This window comes from Lissotriton helveticus, chromosome 2_1 (genome assembly GCF_964261635.1).
Source record: "Lissotriton helveticus chromosome 2_1, aLisHel1.1, whole genome shotgun sequence".
Classification (NCBI taxonomy): Eukaryota; Metazoa; Chordata; class Amphibia; order Caudata; family Salamandridae; genus Lissotriton; species Lissotriton helveticus.
The window spans coordinates 438,452,658-438,474,602 of NC_136059.1; positions in this window are offsets into that span (position 1 = coordinate 438,452,658).

Sequence of the window (21,945 nt, forward strand, 5' to 3'; positions counted from 1 at the left end):
TTCCTCTGGACTGGAATTTCTTTTCTTTTGGATTGGATTGTTTGTTTCCATCCCAGTTCTTTTTTGGTGAATTATTATTATTAAAAAATATTTTTTCTGGACTTGTAGTCAGTTGCGGTTTTACCGGTATTCCACCTAGACTATCTCTGCCTAGTTCTTCATAGGATTTTTCTATGATTCTGGCAATTTCAGCTGGTTGGTCTGCTATATCTGTCTCTTTTAACCTCTGGCGGATCGCCACGTTTGCTGCTTCACCTTTTATGTTGGCTAGTAATATAGCCGAGACCTGCTTGAAGTCTTTCAGTAATTTCATACCAAGAGTTAAAGCAGGTTCTGGACCGTATTCATCTTGAATTTGTTTTAGCACATCTGGTATCACCGAAAGGGATGGGACACCGTGCGTTTTTGTGTAGATGGAAGCAAAGACTGTACCCCAAGTGTCACAGTCCTCAATGTGTGGTGCGATTCCCATTGGGAGACATATAGTCAGAATCCTGTGTTTTTCTAGCGGGGTGGTGTCAGGAAACACCGCCTCTATTTGGGTGATTTTCTGTGCCAACCAGAATGGTATCTGTTCCCGTTTAGCTGGAACCTTACCTAGGCAGGATTGGATGTTCTGTGGTGTAATTTTATTTGTGTTCCCCTGGTGAGAGGTCAGCTGTGGAAGTTTAATCGCTGGCTGAATTGTTGAAGTCCGCATTACATACTGAACTAATTGTCTGTGAATTTTTAGTAGTTGTTTTAGCTGTATTAATAGCTCTGGTGCAGGCATCTCGTCGATGTCTGGATGTGGTGTGTATCCGGCTAAGACCGGCCACGTTGCTCCTGGTCTTCCTAAAGGACCGAGCCTTGTAATGTGATTATTATGTTTTAGGGCGCCATCAAATAAGAGCAAATGCTCTTGGAATTTGAGTGGTACTTCCACCTCCTCGAAAGGAGTGTACTCATTAGGAGGTTCCTCTACTTTGTAATAGTGGAAGTACTTTGTTACAGCATTTGCTGCTGGAAAATGTATCCATGTATAGTATACCTCTGTCTGCCGATATTCGTGTGCCTCGATTACGAATATGACTGTGCCACCTCTAGGTGTCAGTCCATTTTCTATAAGTTTTAAGGTTATAGATCTTCTTTTGGTGACCGGAATGAGTATTATATCCGCGTCTGCTGCTTGCATGGTAGCATCAGCATCTGCTATTTCAGTAGCTAATCTAATTGCCTCTCTTTCTCCATCACTGTCTCCCATTTTACTGACAGGATGGTATTATTTTTATTTGCAGATCAGGTTTCTTTATGGAAACAGAGATTAGGTGCACAATATTTTGGAACTGTTTTATCCTTCAACGTTGACTATACCAAGAACCATACATAGGAGTTCCCTCCTGCGAGGTTTTGGAGGATATTATAACCTTTCACCCACTCCAGACGTCTTTGGAGTATTTGGGAAAAGGGGTCTGAGTGAGAAAGCACGACTGAGTTACTCTAAATGTCTTACGTTAGTTTTATCGCCCTTTCCAAACACGTTGGGCGCCATGTAGTGTAGTTCCTATTTTCCCAATAGGCTCTGCGCATTGGAATAGTACCTACAGCAGTAAAGGCCTAGGCCAGACGTTAACTAGGTCTACTACTGTCGATACTAGACTTAATTTTTGGGTTTGCCAGCTAAGCTCAGAGTTCGCTAGAAACTTTCTCGAATGTTCAAGGAAGGATTAACTCCCCTGATTAGACAAGAAGGGATTTAGTTTCTGACAACCATAGAACATGACAACTTTGCTCTCCCCTAATCAAGAGTCAATCTCGAGAGTCGTGTGAGCACAAGGCAATTATTTTACTCAGTCAGTACGTGCATTCTTAGTCTCATCAGAATGTAGAGAAAAGGAAGAGACGGGCGTGTTCAATAAAAAGATGTTATTTATTGATCAGTCTCTTTTCTCGTACAAGAGAAATGGATCGATATTATTGCGATACTTATAGTTAAGTAAAGTGCATACATTAGAAGCAATAGTATAAAATAATACTGTAAAAACATTGATATGGTTTCTGAGCCATATGATGTTTAAAATGATTAAAATATATTTACATACACATATACATTTGACTAAACGTACTCAACTGGTGTTTCTAAATACGCCTACCCCGTGTACCTGACCTAAGTCTAATGCGTGGGCGGGAATAGAAAGTTACAGTTTAAGTTAAGTTTGTTTTTGCCAAGTGAATAACTAAAGAATTCTCTAGGAGGGGTTATTCAGTTCTGTACCTGGAATTTAGGATGAATGAGGAATGGTATCTCTTTCTCTGCTCTCGATATTCCAGGCTGCCTGCGAGGGCTACCCGGAAGCGCCGGTGCTGGGTCTCTCGGCTTGAGATAGCAGCGCGTCTCTCAGCGCGTCAGGAAGGCGGGGCTGCTGCCAGCGGGGTCTGCTTCTGCTCTCGGCTTCGGCAAGTGTGGCTGCTCCGTCTTGTCACCACGCGTGTGTTTTGCATAGGGCAAGATCGGCAATATTTATACCTTAAAGGTGCCGGGATTGACGTAAGGATGGACATAGGTACGTCAATAAAGATGTCATACGACTTGCTCGTTAGCACATTCTTTACTAAAGTTCTCTGTGAAATCAAAACAATGGCCGCACGGATTATCCAGGTTGTCATAGGTTTGATTTGTTATGAGAACGTCGTATGCCTTATCAGGGGCTGGAGGAATATCGCTTGTCTAATTAGATCTCAAGCGTTATGACCTAATCAGATAACACGTTCCTGTGCCGTAGTGTGACTGCGTCAGATAACGGTATCTGCATCATGGGGAATTTCTTGCCTCATGGGCTGACTGTTAGTTAACTAGCTAGTAAGTTTAACCAGAATAGGGTCAGGAATAGGGGGATCGATTCAGAACCTATAGAAATACACGACAGTGCGACATGACTCCTGCAATGCACAGGAGCCACCTATTCAATGCATGGTGCGTCATCCTTACGCCTGCTTCAAGCAGGCGTAAGGAATTGACGTAGAAAATGACTGAGTGAAATCTCATAGATATCACTCAGCCACTTTTAGGAGGCGTTTCTGCGCAGGAACGCCCCCCCCTGCGCAGGAACGCCTCCTTATGGCGCAGGGCTTTCCAACGTGACGCATCTCTTAGATGCGTCACGTTGTAAATAGGGCGCATTGTGTGCGCCGCCGTTGCGTCACATTTAGTGACGCAATTGCGGCGCAAGGAGGCGCAAGGCCATCATAAATCTGCCCCTAGTTCATGCCCAGTATTCACATTTTTAGTTTTCATACTTTTTGGGCTATATGGACCAAACCTCAAACAAAATATGCGTCTGTGTAAATAGCACGGTAGTGCCAATACAACATGTTTACTAGACGTCTGAGCATGACTTATGCTTTTCACCTCCCACCTCACGAGTGTGAGTCACATCAGACACTTAATGATGGGCCTGGTTTTAACTTTGATGGAGGGATACTTCATCAGCAATGTGACAGCTATCCCATCTTCAATTTTACAATTATGTTATTGCCTATGTTATTTGTACGACAGCAGATGGGATATTCTTCCTGTTTACAAATTTACAATGGAGAATCACATCCTCAAAATTACAACAAATTATTATTTTTTAATTCATTCTTGTTATGTAGCCCAGGCATACATATGTTAGTACACATATTCATGCCCATACATGTTTGGATGCAAAGCTAAGGAGCAAATCCTGTGAAGTAATGGTAGTATAGACACTGAAACTACTGTGGAAACACATAGGGCTTGAAAAACTGATTTTCAAGTTTCTCAGTGACTAGAGTGATGGACATACCACTCCCTGATTTTAAAGTCTATTATAACCTAAAGCACTTGCAGTAGGGACATTAGCATATCAGTCAAGTTTGTGACGTACTATTCCAACCTGCAAATTGCAAAGAAGACGTACAGCCACTATACATATAGCCTGTGATCAGCCTTGAATGAGGTGTGAACAAATGTCAAAAACCTCAGAAGAGTTACAAACTGGGCTGACCTGAATGGGCAGGGATGGTGTCTCTGGGATCTTCAGATTCTTTAGAGTACGGGCCGGGGGCAGCCTTCATGACACAAATTCCTGCCTGATAGGTCTGTTTGAGTCGTAATTGTAACACTTTGAACCACTCAAAAGGGAAAGAACAGGATACCACGGCAATTTTTATTTATCCCTGCCTGGGGGGTGTAGGACCCTGCCATCGTCCTACCAGACTTCTGACTACTATTTGGTTGCATGTACAGGGCCAGCTTCACGCTGGATTTTAGTGCTAGATGTGGAAATTAAGAGTTACATGTGGGAGGACACTTGTGATTGCCACAGCGCACTCCCCTACATACCCACAACTCTCGGAGCCCAAATTTAGAGTGACCAAAGACTTTTGTCACCTTGAAAATACCTTGATGCATGGCCTTTTGGGTTCTGTTTATAATAAGGCAAACAGAAACTACTGCAAAAGTAGGCAGGAATGCCCCCAGGAACTTTTGGACCTGTGAAATAACTTTTACCTCTCTAGTTAAGAGGAGCCTAAGAGTCACCCCCACCCACTAGCTAGTGCCAGGCATAAATGTGGTACCTCAAGGCACCCCATCAGAACACTATCTGGACCTGTGAAAGAACAAAAGAGGACTGGACCTGCTGTTTCTGACCTGTGAGGAGCTCTGGGGGACTGGACCTGCTCCCACTTGTATCCAAGACAAAGACACAAAACACTGCAAGAGGCCTTTTCCCTACAATTCATAGCTGACCAGTGGCAACTAGAACTTAAACTGTACTTTACTGGTGGCATCTGCCTAAGAACAAGAAGTTCAATCAGACTTCATCTTCACCTCAACTTACGTCTGTTGTCGAGAGAGCTAAAGAGCACCGTTGCTCCAGGCACGGTTCCGCGGAGCAGGAGCCAGAGTGGACTTCGTGTCTCCCCCCTTTCCAGGAGCTGGAGCGACACCCACTCAAATTAAAGAGTTTTAAGAGGCCATGCACTGCGTATTTGAGCGGAACGACCCAGCTGGTGGGCCTTCGGGCACCACAGGGTCGGAAGGGGCCCCATTGGGTTTGATGCTGTCGGCTCCGGCCTTGGCACCGTTGGGGCCTCAGGGATCTAATCCCAGATTCAGTTTGATGCCTGTCATGACATCGTAACCTTCCCCTGCATCGGATCCGAACTCGGTGTCTGTGAGGTCACCAATGCCCATCATTGGCATGGTGGCAAGAAAGTCTATTGGTCCCCAAACCGAAGGTACAGGGGCGCTATTAGAAGTGTACTCCTGTGGTTGCTTGGGAACCAGGAAAAAGTTTGGAAAAGTTTGAAAGCTTCAGCTCTAGAGGTCCAGAGCCAAGAGGGCCTACAGCAAAAAGTACCCGGATGGCAGTTCCACAGCATTGGATTGAATTCCATATTCGGTACCTTGGAAGGCTCCTGCATCGCTGAAAAAACAACAAAGTGCCCTTTCTGTTTTGAAACTTAAACATGATTTTGAAGCAAAAACCCCTAAAGCTCGCAACACTTAGCGGGACTAACCCGCATGAGTTATCATGGTATCAGGGTGATTGCTACAATTTCAGATTCGTCCTATGGGGAGACAGCCTTTTCTTTTTTTAATGACAATCCTTTTTTAGATTTGGATTTTGAAACATTTTCACATTTTTTGACTTCCAGGCTCCCACCGGGACCAATCAACTTGTTTCATCCAAACAGGGCTCCATCGCAATCAGTCTCCAATAATTCTTAGGTCCGGGTCTATCGCAAATATTTTCTCCCATTGGCTCTTTTCTCTTTTTGGTGATTTTTTTGATTAACCTTTAAAAATTCATATCTTCAGTTCACCTTATTGGATTTTTGTTGTTGTGGTTTAGAGTTGCCAATGAAATTTTTTAGAATTCAGTTTTCTTTTTTAATGTTTGATTTCTTGACTTTATTATTGGTTTGGTACTGCATAAATACTTTACACATTGCCTTAATTTAAGCCTATTTGCTCAGTGCCATAGCTACTAGAGGGTTGAGTTCAGGTTAGTTTAGTAACTGTAAGGGTACAACCTGACAAGACTTGTAATTATTTCTTAAGGGAGCAGTCACCGACTCCACATAATAATCCAGTTTCTTACAGGCCTGATTTTGAGTTTGAGGGACAGATACATAAACGTGACGGATATGCTGTCAGACTTATTAGAAGTGTTTTATATGCTATGTCACTTATAACAAAGTGGATGGGATATCTGCCACTTTGTGTCAGAGCAACATGTCCAACAAGGTCTCAATCAGTCTCATTGTTTTGATATAATATTGTTGATAATTGATTATTTAAATTTTTAATATGGGCATCACTCAATGTTGGGTGATGCCATTAGGTGCCATTCTCAGGGGCTGATTTTGTAGTTTTTGGTCAAGTTAATCCAACACAATATAACAAATAGCACTAACACCTTATTACAGGTGAATTATATGTTATGGGACTTGTAACTATGTGTATGGAATATCTGACATATGCTGATGGAGTAACACTTCTGCCAAACTGAAGATCAGGGCCTTTGTATTTTATGGAGATGTTAGACCATTCAAAACTCAATAGAGTATTTTTGTCCTCAGAAATTACTGTCTCAATATTATCTTTAGAGTCAAGTGCATAGGGATATTTGCAGTGACAGTGTCCCTGCTGGCTTGGAAGTCAGAAAGTGTACTTCCAAAGTCAGGGCCGCCCTTGGCTCAGATAATCCTATATCCTAAATCATTAATGCCTAACCTACGCCATTCAGTGCAAACCGTGACATGCTTTGTGACTGTTTTTTTCAATCAGTAATGTTTGGGACTACATTATGCCACAACTCCTGATGTACTAGAGTGCAAAACGTCATAAAACAGTAGCCAGATCAGTATTACATTAAAACAAAGTATATATGCATCTTGGGTCAAGCATTGACTTTTACTTCCAAAAGCTGGGCAGCCCAGGGTCTTTTGAATATTCCAGGGTAAACTAAAAGTGAAAGATAGTGACCAAACTCATATTTTAGATAATGAAGGTACAGCAAATAGTTTATATTGCAGTATCTGGTTTGTTAAGCACAAATTGGGAGATCATAGGGTTTGCAACACTTGTAATATTGCAGTAGTGACATTCTCTACATTAGCGCAAATGTGTCCAGTTGCTCACAATATGATTTCTTACAAATTTATGTAACATTGATGTATGAAGCTTACTTGACTCTTTGCTTGACCATAGAGTTGGCTTAATTTGGTCAGGGTGCCCTCTGCAACAGTGCCCAATTCTTCTGGAGAGAAGTTGGGGGGCATGTCACTTTCCTCTAAAGCCATGGTGAGTCCCAGCAGTAGTAATTGAGCAGCAGCAGCAGTGGAGGAGGTTTGTTACAGATGGTGGTTAGGAGACAAGTAAATTCATCAATCAATCACTCAATCAAGCGAGATTTGTAAGGCGTGGCTAATCACTCGTGAGGGTATCCAGGAGCTGAGGACATTGCTGCTAAAGGTGAGTTCCGTTGAACAACCAGGTCTTGAGTGCCTTTCGGAATTACAGGAGAGAGATGGAGGTCTGGAGGTGCAGGGAGAGGTTGTTCCAGTATTTTGCTGTGAGGTAGGAGAAGGAGAGTCCTCCACTGTTGTGGAGGGCATTGTCAGTGTGGATCAGCATCTTGAATTGGCATCTTTTCTGTATGGCGAGCCAGTGGAGTTTCTTGAGGTGAGGGGTGATATAGGTCTGTATGGGGAGGTCAAGGATGAGTCTAGCCATGGAATTTTGTATGGTTTGCAGCCTCTTTAGGAGTCAGTGGTGATTCCTGTATAGAGTGTGTTGGCGTAATCCAGGCAGCTTGTGACTAGGACTTGAGTGACGGTGTGTCTGGTGTTCATGGGGAGCCACAGAACTTTGTATGGTTTGCAGTCTCTTGAGCAGGTTAGTGGTGAATACTGCATAGAGTGCATAGATGGTGACAAGGACTTGATTGACGGTGCATCTGGTGCTGATCGGGAGCTGTGGAATTTTGTATGGTTTGCAGTCTCTTTATGACGTTAGTGGTGATCCTGCATCAAGTGCATTGCTGTAATACATGCAATTGGTGACTAGCGCTTTAGTAAAGCTGCATCTGGTGTTGATGGGGAGCCATTTAAAGAATTTCCAAAGAGTGAAGAAGCAGGCAGATGAGACTATGTTGATTTGGGTTTTCATGGTGAGTCTGCTGTTCAGGATGATTCCAAGAATTTGAGCAGGAAACAGGTCCCAGGATGCTTGTTTCCGGTCCAAGGGGCTGATTCACAGAACTAACTTAAGACAAAATCCTAAACTTACTACTTTTGGTATTCACAGAAGTTAGGATGTTGTCTTAAGTTTGTCTTAAGACAAACTTAACACAGACTTAAGACAGACTTAAGTTAGGATTTTGTCTTAAGTCTGTCTTAAGTCTGTCTTAAGTTTGTCTTAAGACAAAATCCTAACTTCTGTGAATACCAAAAGTAGTAAGTTTAGGATTTTGTCTTAAGTTAGTTCTGTGAATCGGCCCCTAAGGAAGACATGGCTTGGCAGTTCGATCTGTACTGTTCTCAGGAGGTACAGGCTCAGACTGATTTGCATATGACCATGTCTGAACTGGTGTGGAGGAGTGAGCTAAAGAATGATGATGTATTAAACCCAGATCAGTTCACTGGGGGTGAGTGCTTGCAATGTTCAACACTCCATCCATTATCCCCTTTGGTTTTGCTTTGTTCGCCCTAAGTTGGCAGGGTATGCCCAGACGTGGGTCCTTTGCTCACTTTGCCACTGGATTCAAGCTAGTCTGGTTGATGACAGCTGATTAGCCAGAAACCGGTCCCATGATGCTTGTTTCCGGTCCAGGGAAGACATGGCATGGCAATTCGGGCTGGACTGTTCCCATGAGGCACAGGGTCAGACTGATTTGCATATGGCCATGTCTGAACTGGGGTGGCGGGGTGAGCTAAAGAATGATGATGGAAAACCCAGATCAGTTGACTGGGGGTGAGTGCTTGCAATGTTCATCACTCCGTCCATCATCCCCTTTGGTTTTTCTTTGTTCACCCTAAGTTGGCAGGGTATGCCCAGACGTGGGTCCCTTGCTCACTTTGCCATTGGATTCAAGCTAGCCTGGCTGATGACGGCTGATTAGCCAGAAACCAGTACCAGGATGCTGGTTTGAGGTCCAGGAAAGACATGGCTTGGCAGTTCGGGCTAAACTGTTTCCATGAGGCACAGGGTCAGACTGATTTGCATATGGCCATGTCTGAACTGAGGTGGCGGGGTGAGCTAAAGAATGATGATGGAAAACCCAGATCAGTTGACTGGGGGTGAGTGCTTGCAATATTCATCACTCCGTCCATCATCCCCTTTGGTTTTTCTTTGTTCACCCTTAGTTGGCAGGGTATGCCCAGACGTGGGTCCCTTGCTCACTTTGCCATTGGATTCAAGCAAGCCTGGCTGATGACGGCTGATTAGCCAGAAACCAGTACCAGGATGCTTGTTTGCGGTCCAGGGAAGACATGGCTTGGCAGTTCGGGCTGGACTGTTTCCATGAGGCACAGGGTCAGACTGATTTGCATATGGCCATGTCTGAACTGGGGTGGTGGAGTGAGCTAAAGTATGATGATGGATTAAACCCAGATCAGTTGACTGGGGGTTAGTGCTTGCAATGTTCAACACTCCGTCCATCATCCCCTTTGGTTTTGCTTTGAAGATTTTGAGCATGGCCTGTCGAAATGGGAGAGAGTTCCAGTTCAGTGGGCATGAGGAGTCAATCCACTGGGTGTTGTTGTTGCCAAAGACCACTTGTCTGTGTTGAGTTTCAGGCATTTGTATCTGATAAAGGCTTCTAGCTGCAGATTCCTTACCTTTGATTTTCCCAGGAGTCAGGCTGGATCCGTAAACTTTATCTGAACAATACCTCTTGCACGCAACATTGGGTGGCTCCATTCAGCTCTGCGTCAGGTCACAGCATTAGTTATGACATCGAGGTACCTATATAGGCACCACCCAGGTGCGCGGACGTCAGTTCTTTTCTTTCTGTGCTAGTTAAGCGAGGACCCCTCGGCTGCCTTTTGACAGGCTTTTTCTTGACCTTTGTCAAAATTTTGGATGTTTTCCATCTTTGTGTGCGAGGTATGTCTTTAAGAAAGACAGGTTTCAAGTTGTGCGGCACTTGTTCCAGCATGATGTTGGTTACCGATCCCCATTGCGTATGTCTTTGGTGTCTCGAGCGCAACCACGATACAAAATCTTGTTTGGACTGTCAGGCAATGGCTCCAAAGACCTTGGGGGAGTGGGTAATGAATTTACTTGCGGCCCGGCAGTCAACACTCTCCAGTGAGTCTCCGAGAGGTGAAGGTCCTGATCAAAGAAGAGGAGGTCATGAGACCGCTCTCAGAACCCAAAGTCCTCTTCCTCCCATTCGAGGTCCTCAGGACACTTGAGGAAGAGACAGAAGAACAAGACAAAGTCCAAGAGGTCTTCATCTTCACCTAAACTGGCTTCCCTTGTTGAGAGAGATGAGGAGCACCATTGCTCTAGGCACGGTTCTGCAGAGCCGGAGCCAGAGTCAACTTTGTGTCTCCCCCCTTTCCAGGAGCTGGAGCAACTCCCACTCAAATTAAAGAGTTTTACAAGGCCATGCACTGCATCTTTGAGCGGAACAACCCTGCTGGTGGGCCTTCTGGCACCAAGGGGTCAGAAGGGGCCCCATTTGGTTAGATGCCATTAGCTCCGGCCATTGCACCGTTGGGGCCTCAGGGTGTACAAACCCCGGATCCGGTTTGGCGCCTGTTATACCATTGCAACCTTCACTGGCATCAAATTCAAAGTCAGTGCCTGCGACATCACCAATGCCCATCAGTGGCACAAGCCCCATCCTCACCCCTGACGACATGAAACTGGAACAATGTCGATCGATGCTTATTTCGACGTTGACAGAACCCAGAAGTTCTATGTTGTTGCCTTAGGACTTGAGGATGTGCTAGACTCAGGATAGGGTTGGGTGGGGTCAAGGGTCCCTCTTGAAACCCAGGAAGTCTCTGAGGAGAATTTGGACTGGCATGGGGAACTTGGAGAGGGCAGTGGAGTGGATACTCTCTCCGGCAACAATGGCTATGGAGGAGAGGGCATACTATGTCATGGTGGTTAAGGGGGCAGCCGAGGTCCTTTGCCTGGACCTGCCCCCGGTGCAGGTCGGAACTAATCTCCTGACTGAGGTGCTTCAATCTGGGGCTTCCACTTCCAAACCCCTGTTGCCCTTTAATGAGGCACTTGCAGATGTCCTTTTAGGAACATGGTCCTAACCTAGCACAGGGGTTCCTGTGAATAGGACTATTTCACACTACCATTGCCCAGCTCCAGGCAACCCAAAGTTCCTCAGCCAACACCCCACCCCACAGTTGCATTCCCTTCTGCCTCTCCGGATGGTGATCCAAGAGGCTGGATTCATTCGTGAAGAAGTTGTTTTCTTCCTCCAGCCTGGCATTGCAGTCGGTGAATACCACATGCTTATTGGGTCATTTCTCCCACTCCCTTTGGGATATAGTTTGCGCAAGTCCTGGAGGAGGGCCAGGCTGTGCTCTCCCAAGCTGTCAAGGAAGTTAGAGATGCACCAAAATTCACCATACAGTGTGTCCCAGATAGGACCAATTCGCTAGGCAGATCAATTTCAATGGCAGAGGCCTTGAGGCTTCACACCTGGCTTCAAACAACTGGCTTCTCGGCGATGTCGAAGCCCATTTGATAGACATACCCTTTGATGGAACCTGCATTTTTGGGAAAAAGATAGACTCTGCCCTGTTCAGGTTCAAGGGCTCTCGAGAAACAGCCAAATCCTTAGGCCTCTCCTTCACCCCTGTGGCCAGTCTTCCTGTGACCCTTTTCATGGCAATGTAAGGGGTTTTCAGCCTGTCAGCCATATCCCAGCCACTGTCCCGCACATACTGCCCAAGTCATGCGAGGACATGGATGTGGTGCATTCCGATCTCGGAATGGAGGCCAGAAGTTGTCAGCCACACTGCCGCCAGCAGCGGCAGCCTCCAAACAATCCTAGGCTGATTCTGCAGGACCACACTACTCCAGTTGGTGGGAGAATTCGTCATCATCTTTCCCACTGGAGATCCAAAATATTGGACAAGCGGGTCTTGTAATTCGTCCAGGAGGGCTATACTCTATACCTTTTCTTTCTTTTCCTCCTCCTATTCTACCAAATCAGGAACGGCTGGCGGAGGATCATTTAAAGATGCTCCAAGAGGAAGTAACAGCTCTCTTGGTAAAGGAGCTATAGAAAGGGTCATAGTTTCAGAAGTAGGCGGTGGCTTTAATTCTTGTTACTTTCTGATTACGAAGAAGAACAAAGGACTACTGCCCGTTTTGGATCTTCGGACCGTCAAATTTCTTCCTCAAAAAGGAAATATTGAAAATGTTCACTCTGGCTCAAGTTTTGTCTGCCCTGGACCAAGAAGGCTGGATGGTAGCGTTGGACCTGCAGGACACACATTTTCACATTCCTATCCTGCCGGGCCACAGTCGTTACCAGCTGTTCAAGGTAGGTCACAAGCACTTTTAGTTTACCGTGCTCCCCTAGGGCCCTACCGGTGACCCTCAGGTGTTCACAGAGGTGATGTCGGTGGTCAAAGCTCATCTGCACAGGTTAGTGGTGTCAGTTTTCTCCTACCTCGATGTCTGGCTGTTGAAGGCGTCCTCGCCCAGGCTGTCCTCCACTCCCTTCAAACTACAGCAAACCTTCTGCATTCCCTGAGGTTCTCTATAAACATGCCGAAGTCACACCTGACTCCTTCTCATATGCTTCCTTTCATCAGAGCTGTTCTGGACACAGTGCAGTATCAGGCTTATCCTCCCGAGTAGCGAGTCCACAATATTCAGGCTATGATTCCAATATTTCAGCCTCTATCCTGGATTTCGGTGAGACTGGCCTCCTGCATCCTGTTGGTAAGACACACCAAATGGCATATGTGGGCTCTGCATTTGGATTTGAAGTTCTAATGGGCACAGCATTGGGGAAATCTCACCCACGTAGTTCAGATCTCAGAAGGAACTACGAAAGATCTGCAGTAGTGGGTGACAAACAGCAAATGGGTCAACGGCGGACCTTTCTCCCTTCCCCAACAAGATCTCACAGTCGTGACAGATGAGTCACTTCTGGGATAGGGCGGCTACCTTGGAGAGGTTGAGATCAGGAGACACTGGTCTCCGGTGGAGACGGGGCTCCGCATAAATTTGTTGGAGCTCTGAGCAATTCGGCTGGCATTGAAAGCATTTCTTCCCTCTGTCAAGGGGAAGTTTGTGCAAGTGTTCACGGACAACACAACCGCCTTGTGGTACTGCAACAAACAGGGTGGGGTGGTGTTGTGTACTTTTTGTCGAGAGGCTCTTTGTCTCTGGACATAGCTGAAACAGCAGGGCATAACCCTGTTGGTTCAACACCTTGCAGGTTCTCTGAATGCCATGATGGACAAACTCAGCCGTCGATGCGTAGCAGATCACATGTGGAGTCTCCAGTCGGCGGTGGCGAGAACCTTAGTTAGATTTGTTCGCCTCTGAAGAGTACGTGCAGTGTCAGCGATACTGCTCGCTGGAGTTTCCAAGGCGGGTATCGCTTAGTGATGCTTTTCATCGTGAGTGGAGCTCAGGCATGTTGTACACCTTTCTGCCCGTACAACTCCTGCCCAGGGTACTGAAGATCAGGAGCAAATGGGCCCAAGCCATTCTTGTGGCTCCTGATTGGGCAAGGACAGTCTGGTATCCAGAGCTTCTGAGAATGAGTATCGATCCTCCGATGAGGCTGCCCCTTTGGGAGGATCTTCCGTTGCAGTAGCAGGGGAGGGTTCTCCACCCGAACCTGTCAACTCTGCGCCTCCATGCGTGGAGATTGAGCGGCAATGGTTAATAGCTTTTGACCTTCCTCCCAAAGTTTTTAACGTTATTCTGGTAGCCTCTACTAAGACGGTGCATGCCTGCTGTTGGCAGAAATGTTTATTATACTGTACAGAAAGGTCTATTGACCCTCTTTCTGCTTCTCTTTCTACTTTACTTTTATTCATTATAACCCTTGCCCAGCAGGGCTCTGACTTGGGAACCTTTCTGCTCGGTCTGCTTTTTTGCTGCTGCCATACCAGCACCTCTCTCTACAAGTTGTATATAGATTTCTAAAAGGGCTGGGTCACCTATTTCCACCCACGCCATTTGTTATGCCGCAGTGGGACCTCAATTTGGTCCTTACCTATCTTAAGTGTGGTCCCTTTGAGCCTTTGGAAATTGTCCCCTCAAACTGTTGACTAGGCCTGGGCAAAGCACTACACTACGCTCACGTAGTTTGCGAAGTTTGTGCAACTTCGCACTACGCGAACTGCATGTAGCACAGTGCGAACACGCGTAGCGTAGTGCAGCGGTCATTTTTTGCTTGCTCACGGTCCTCAACGTCAAGTTGGCGACCGCGAGCAAGCAAAATGACATCCTAGCGAGACTTTTTCCTCGTTCGCGATCAGCAACATCAAGTTGCCAATCGCGAGCATGGAAAATAAACCTCACTGCGAGATTCTCAACGCGGGGAGGTCTGGTTTCTCATTGTGAGTGGTTGCTTATGCTCGTGACCGCTCGCGATGAGAAACTACCAGTCCGCGTTGAGAAAGCTGCCGCTCGAGTAAAAATCACCTCGAGCGGCAGAAAACTACAGCTCGCACTGTGCAAGATGCCGTTTTCAATGATTGCACAGTGCCAGATGCTTGTCCGCACTGTGCAATCATTGAAAACGGCATCGCAATTCGCGTAGTGCTACGCATAGCTCGCGTAGTGCGAAGTGCACTTCACGTAGCTTCGCGAAGCGCTACTTCGCAAACTACGCCCAACCCTACTGTTGACCATCAAAACAACCTTCTTAGTGGAGGTTACATCTGCCCGGAGGGTGAGTGAGTTACAGGCGTTATCTTGCTCGCCTCCTTATCTTATGCCCTTTCCGGACAAGGTGGTGATTCACTCCAGAGCATCATTTTACCAAAGGTTGTAACCATCTGGGTCAGTCTATCACTTTCCCCACCTTCTTTGCTCCCCCGCATCCCTCTAAGGAAGAGGCGTGTGTCCATCGGCTTGAGCGCACAAAAGAGTTTCGGGTGGATGACCAACTCTTTGTGGGGTATGTGGGAATGAAGAAAGGAAGGGCAGTGCAGAAAAGGACCATTGCTCGCTGGGACGTTCTCTGCATCAGGATCTGTTATGCCTTGGCAAAGAAGCAGCCCCCTGAAGGATTAAGGGCCCATCCCACAAGGGGAAAGACTGTGACTACAGTATTTACTCAGGATGTCCCAGTCCAAGACATCTGTCAGTCAGAGACATGGGTTTTTTGCACACGTTCACAAAACATAACTGCCTTGATGGTCAGGTGTGCAGGGACGGACATTTTGCCGTTCAGTGCGGCAAGACTTAGTTTAGGTTGTGAGTCTGCAACTTACCACCGGGACGGTATGGCTCGGGTATCTGATTCAAAGGTAAGGAATCTGCAGCTAGAAGTCTCTGTCATATTAAAAAGTGAATGCATTATTTAGTAGAGACTCTATCTAGCTGCATATTCCTTACAGCCCCACCCTTGCCTTCCCGTTTTGCGGACAGATATTGTAGGATATGGGTTGTTTCCCCTTTTCAGGGCCCTATCTTTGCACAAGAATCTGTCAGTTACTTTGTGGCTCTGGGCTTCTGGTATGGAAAAAATGAAAAGTACTGACATTCACGTGTCTGGGTGGCGCCTGTACAGGCACCTCGACGTCATAACTGCTACTGATGACGTCACAGAAAGTCAAATGGAGCCACTGAACGTTGTCCGCAAGTGGTATTACTCAGCAAAAGTACAAGGATCCAGCCTGATGCCTAGGAAATTCAAAGGTCAGGAATCTGCAGCTAGAAGTCTCTGTCAGATGAACAAGTTAACGTAATATCTGGTAGAGGCTCTATCTAGCTGCATATTCCTTACAGCCCCACCCTTTCCTACCCGTTTTGCAGACTGATATTGTAGTACTTGGGGTTGTTTCCCCATTTCTGGGCCCTATCTTTGCACACGACTATGTCAGTTACTTTGTGGCTCTGCGCTTCTGGTATGGAAAAAAACAAAAGTGCTGACATCCCCGTGCCTGGATGGGGCCTATATAGGCACCTCGATGTCATAACCGCCGCTGACGATGTCTCGCAAAGCCAAATGGAGCCGCCAAACCTTGCCCGCAAGTGGTATTGCTCAGCAAAAGTTTAAGGATCCAGGCTGATGCCTGGGAAATTTAAAGGTAAGGAATTTGCAGCTAGAAGTCTCTATCAGATGAACAAGTTAACGTAAGATCTGGTAAAGACTCTATCTAGCTGCAGATTCATTACAGCCCCACCCTTGCCTACTCGTTTTGCGGACTGATATTGTAGTCCTTAGGTTGTTTCCCCTTTTCAGGGCCCTATCTTTGCACACAACTATGTAAGTTACTTTGTGGCTCTGGGCTTCTGTTATGGAAAGAACGAAAAGTGCTGACATCCCCGTGCCTGGATGGCATCTATACAGGCACCTGGACGACATAACCAATGCTGATGATGTCACGCGAAGCCAAATGGACCCACCGAACTTTGTCCGCAAGTGGTGTTGCTCAGCAAATGTTTAAGGATCCAGCCTGATGCCTGGGAAATTCAAAGGTAAGGAATCTGCAGCTAGAGTCTCTACCAGATAATGTATTAGTGAAGGTAAGTAACATGTTCTCATCCAGTCAGCAATGCTCGTCATACACCTGCGGAAGTTAGTTCTCCTGGTAGTGGGGTCTTCTGAGAGTGTGAAGATGAGCTAGGTGTTGTCTGCATAGAATATGATGTTTAATCTATGGGCTCTGACGATATTGGCCAAGGGGGTCATGTAGGTGTTGAATAGAGTAGGGCTGAGGGATGACCCTTGAGAAACACCGCAGATGATGTTCTTGGGTTCCAAGATGTACAGAGGGAGCCTTACTCTCTGGGTTTGTCAAGTGATTAAGGAGGCGATCCACATGAGGGCGTTTCCTTGGATTCCAATGTGGTGAAGTCTTTCGATGAAGGTGTGGTAGGATACGGTGTTAAATGGTGTTGAGACGTTGAGGAGGATCAGGACTACCGTCTCTCTCTGTTCGAGGAGGGGTCTTATTTCATCAATGTCAGTGATAAGGGCAGCTGCAGTGCTGTGGTTGGTGCAGAATCCGGATTGAAAGGAGTCCAGAAGATTGTTGTTCTCCAGGTATTCAGTGGGTTGGAGGTTGATGGCGTCGTAGGTTTAATAAACATATAGAGCAAAGTGACAGATTTTCTATCAACAGACTATGGATTCTGTCAATCACTGACCATTTTTGCCAGTGTGGGACTTCAGGCACTGGAAAATATATGTATAGGCTTTATTTACTAGTCCGTCCTCCATGACAGATACATAAGGTATCCACCATTTCTGATGGATATATGTACCTGCAGATTCCTCACCTTTTGAATATCCCAGGCACCAGTCAGGTTCAGGAACCTTTGCAATAGGTCTCTCATGCTTTGTAAGGGCCGCCAGCTCCATGTCGGTTCCCTACATAGCACTGTATGAAGTCACTGGAGCCATAAAACAACCCTGTCGGCGTGCTTCGGACAGCTCCTTTTTTTCCCCATCATTGATGCGTTCTCAAGTTATCTCTCCTCAGAATAAAGAAAAATCATTATTCAAGGATTTCTCTTCCTTTAGTAATTATGTAGGTGCATTTTAATCATGTATGTTATTCAATATCCAAAATCCATACTAATATTATAAAGAGAGAGCCCAAACCTTTGAGGCGGGTAATCTCAGTAACCACAGCACCAATCACAACACCCAATACAGCGTTGGAAAGGGCAGTTGCAGCAGAAGGACATAGGCTATGCAGACGGCCACCATATATTTTTTTTTGCAGAGTTTTATATAGCGCGAACTTGACCCAAACTGAATCAGGTATCAGAGCGCTTTCCATAGCACCAGTTACGTTACATGAGGACACACATTCATTTTTGTTAGGCACTGGGAGAATAAGTGATTTGCCCAGAATCACAGGATGTTTGGCGTCGTTACCAAGACTCGAACCCAGATCCCCAGGTCCGAGGTCGAGCGCCTTAGCCGTTAGGCCAACTCCTCTATACATTTAAAAGGTAAAAGTAGTCCATTGTGGGCGTGTCTGCATTCTGCTGTGGGCATGGGCTGGGGGCATGACAAATGCTGGGTGCGTGTGTCCGCCCTTTATGCCATGTGAGTCGTACATACAAGCACCAATTACGTTGCTGCGCAGCATCAAGGGGCACGCTGGGGGCGTGACATGCTGGGGGCGTGAGAAACGCTGGGGGCGTGTGTCCGGCCTTCATGCCATGTGAACGCAATTGCGCCGCATCAAGGGGCACGCTGGGGGCGTGAGAAACGCTGGGGGCGTGTGCTACGTTCCGCCCTTCATGCCATGTGGGTCGTACATTAATCAGAAGATCGTCTGCTGTGGCCGTGTGCTGGGGGCGTGACAAACGCGTTCACCTGGAGGCCTGGTAAATAGCGTTACTGCAGCCTCTCCTGCGCGCTGTTACTGAACTCTCTCATTCAACGAAATTACACGCGCCTGCTACCATCAACCAGGGCTCTAGCCGGGCCTCAAACGGGGGAACACGAGCCTGATAACATCAAACAGGCATGCATCTGGGCCTCAAGCGGGGGAACACGCAAATGAGCATGTCTGCGGGGACAATTACTCCAGCCTCTCCTACTCGCTGTCACTCAACTCTCTCATTAAACGGATTTACCCGCGGCTGATAACTCTCTCATTCAATGACATTACACGCGCCTGCTAACATCAACCAGGGCTGTAGCCGGGCTCAGGTGGCGGACCACTACACCAATTACACACACCTGCTAACATCAACCAGGGCTGCAGCTGGACCTTCTCCGGCCCTATTCTAATGAAACAAAAAATGTTGTCTACCGCAAGATTTTAAAATAAATTCCCCTTGCCAAATACACACATTACACCCATTCTATTTCATACCCGGACAACGTTGGGATGGGCTGCTAGTATATTAATAAAACTACACTCCTCTTTACGCAGTAATTTATTAATTCAAAATCCAGAACTGGAACTTTTTTGTCCTGGATTCATTAGTTTCCACCTATGCTACTGCCATTTGTTATTATGATATTGAAGTGACTCAAGAGTTATTAAGTGGTATATAACTATATTAAGAATGGGTGGAGCTTACAGTGGTATGCGTAAATCGATAGATGTTGTTGTTACTTATTGGGGGTGATTTGTGGGCCTAATGTGATATTACACCTGGTTGATTGTGTTTGCAATATGAGTTGTGTTAAAGAGAATGTTTTGAAAGAGTGAGTAAATGGTGGACTGTGATTACACAGGGAATGTAGTGAGTTGTGACAGACATCAGGTAGCATACTTGTGTAAATGGGTTGCCAATGTGGAGAGATTTGTGTTAGGGGTAACGACGTGGAGGGAGGTTGAATTTGATAGTATGAGAGAGGTGGTGTTTGTTCTTAACAGTTTCTGCCTGGAATTCCCACCATGCCTTCACTGTGGACTATGTACAGCACCTTCTCCCAGGGCATGAAGTTGAGGGGCCTGGGAGACCCACCACCCGTTGCCAGGGGTACTTGGTGAGCCCTGGAAGCGAGAGAACAAACTCTCCATTGAGAGATAGCTCCATTGTTTACAGATGCGCTCGTGTGAATGTCTTGTATTGGAAACAACATTTATTTTATCAACAGTTCTGTTCCCTTCTATGGTTCATGTTTGTAGTTTGGACCAGTGCAAACAACTGGTGCTTAACACTAATTATCTCATTCGCCATCACAGTTAACTTATTTTCTAAGAATCTGGGTTATCTTCTTCCCGAAATCTTAAACTATAATTTTTAGGTTCTGCTTGGGATGTTTCATGTTGTGTTCTTTCCCAAACCTTTATTGAAAACCAACTGTGGTATACAGGACAATAATGAACATTTGAATTTCTTAAAGATGATACATAGATAAGGGTGTCTTGCAGCATACGTATCTCACATATTATTTCAGTTGAATTTACCAAAAAGAAAAAATTCCCCAAAGCAAATCACCCTGTTCATCGTCCAAGCTCATCTATGGTGCAATATCTGGTCAAACAAAGAAGTATTCTATAATTGCTCAAACAAATAACATATTGATAATCATACCTCACCCACCCGGTTTCCGCTCCAAGGGGCAGATTTTCAAAACTGTTGCATTGTTTTAGCGTCACAAAAATGACGCTAACCAGCCTAAATTTGTGTTTTGCCATTTTCTTTCCAGTGCAAAACTTATTTTGCACTGGAAAGTACCCTGTAAGTAGCGCAAAGCAGCGGCAAGCACTGCTTTGTGTTACTTTGCGCTGAGGGGGGCATGACATGGGTGGTACATGGGCGTTCCCATGCAACCACCCATGCCTTTTGACACAAAATCATATTTACAAAGATTTGTGAACATGGTTTTGCGCCAAAAGTTAATGCCCCTTCAAAGGAGGGGCTAGCAGGAGAAATTGTTTCATTTCTCCGTGCTTTTCCAACTTTCCATGCGTGCTGCACTCTGCAGCACGTATGCAGAGTGGGAAAATCCTTGCATCGTGCCTCGATTAGTGTTTTATTCAGGACAAAACCTATGCTACACTCATGCAAACACCCTAGCGCTGCGGCGGTAAGGTGTGTACATGGCGCACAGCAGCTGAAATCAGCGCCGGCGCAAGGAAGAGGGGAGGAGAGAGCCATATCTCTGAAGATATGGCGCTCTCCTGCTCCCTTCCTGTCGTGCAACGTGGCGCAGCCTCCCAGGGGGCTGCACTGCGCTGCGTTGCGCGACTTTTTTGAAAATCTCTCCCAAATGTATAATATATGATAAGACTGCATCTTCTGTGCCCTCACTGCTGTAGTTATCCCCTACTTTTGCCACATGGTTATCAAGTAATGGCTATGACTGTTGTTTCAGAAATCCTACAGACAGTACTTTCTTCCAACTGTGGAATTCTATTATTAAGTTTCTACATGAACTATTCATGTGTAGATCTCTTACAGCTACCTTTCATACGTAGGGTAGTCTCAGATTTCCATAAACAAAGAATTTCTATTTTGGTTAGCGCTAGAGCAGTTGCCAACCATCTGCAGTGATTGATTGGCATAGTTGGGAAGTCTGACATGTCATGTAAAATCACTTCACTAGGTTGTGATTTATTAGTGTATGTATTTCAGCTATTAGTCTCATTGCCGACCCTACCTTTTCCAGTAGTGTTATCCTCGAGCAGTCCGATAATACATGCAGTATGTCACTGTCCTGAGTGAGTGTAGTAAATTCTGGCATACGGCCGAACAGCGTTAAGTAAATAAATATATAAACAAATTACATTGCGCGCTCTGCACCACCATTTGGCGTTGCAGAGCGTGCAATGTAATTCGTTTTATATATTTATTTATTTACTTAACTCCGTTCGGCCGCATGTCGGAGTTTACAACTCCCTACATTGCCCCTCCCCCGCCCCGCCTCACCGCCCCACAGCATCCCCTCGAGGAGCCGCCACTGAATTTATGTGGTGTTTAATGCCATCTCCGTAAAGTTTTATAGTATGATAACTTTGAGAGCGCTTCTCAGAGAAACCTGCCATGGTTCTCCACTAATTCCACCCAATCCTCATCGTCTGCCCTCCCAACACCATTTAAGGGTAGTCGAGGTTGGTGAGAAGAGGTTGCCAATTAGTGGGGTAAAGTCCTGACACTATGCCCAAATATGCTTTCCAAAAATACAGACATCAAACAATCGGTGATGTTTAGGGCAACATATTGCGACCCTTTAATAACGGTGCAGGCAGTGTGTGAGTGGTAAATATCATCAGTTCTGTGATATTGCCTGTGAGTACTCAATACATAGCTCTTGCTTAAAGCATCCCTCTTTAATT